Below are 1,020 nucleotides of genomic sequence, written 5' to 3'. Positions count from 1 at the left end.
GGGGAGGAGCTTCTGAGAGTGCAGAGCTCCGAGGGGCGCGGCCTGGGGTGGAACGGGCAGAAGTGGAACGCCATGAGGTGCGCTGGTGTAAAGTGCTGTGGGTTGACTTTGTCCCTTTGCAGCCCAGTGTCGCCAGTGCTGAAACAACGACGCCATAAGATGGCAGAAGAACCAACAACTGAGTCATCAAATCAATAAAAGAATGATTACCATAATAGGAACAGTATCACATGCACTCCTCTCAAAAACAGTATTACAGAAAATACGAAGATTTAGAGAAGAGAAATATGAGTGGCCATATGTGTAAAACCAGCACAAGCAGAAATGGAGAAGCATGGGAATTGTGGCCAAACAACAGGGACATAATTTTTCTGGTGCAAACAGAGAAGCAAGTTGGAATTTCTATTACCCTTATGTTAACTCTGGAGCAAAAACTCTGTTCTAAATTAAAAGAGGAAAACACAAAGCCAAAGGAGTACATTACCAGACAGCATGTGAACAAGTTAGAGATCTCAGTACCCCTCGTGAACTTATGCCTAACACAATAAAAATTCTTAGAAGTTGATTTATACGTAGTTACTGAAATACTGCAAGTATTTTAGGAAGTATTGGGACAGCTTAAGAACTTACACAAGCAATTTATTAGGACTCTATACAGAGTTTCTGCCATAATGACCAAGAAGAGCATCATGGTTTATTTGAAAGCTCTTTTAAAGACCAAGAATGTAATAGAAGATGATCAGCATTTTCTGCTCATGGACAAACTACGTGAAGCAGGTGAAAAGGTACTAAGTTGTTAATTACATGGGAATAACCTCAGACAGCTATAGTCACCACTTCCACAACACTGCAGCAGACACAGAAATCTTAGTTTTTTATACCATGAAGTATAAAATTAATCCCAAGAAAGAGATTGGGATTAATATTTTAATAATTCATTTAAGCAATTTAAAGCTAATTGATCATTTTAAATGCCATTAGAAACTGAAACCATGGTGGTTTTTTACTATTTTAGAAGCT

Source organism: Geospiza fortis, unplaced genomic scaffold (genome assembly GCF_000277835.1).
Source record: "Geospiza fortis unplaced genomic scaffold, GeoFor_1.0 scaffold112, whole genome shotgun sequence".
NCBI classification, from domain to species: domain Eukaryota; kingdom Metazoa; phylum Chordata; class Aves; order Passeriformes; family Thraupidae; genus Geospiza; species Geospiza fortis.
The sequence above is the reverse complement of the archived record's forward strand: the minus strand, read 5'-3'. Positions refer to the sequence as shown.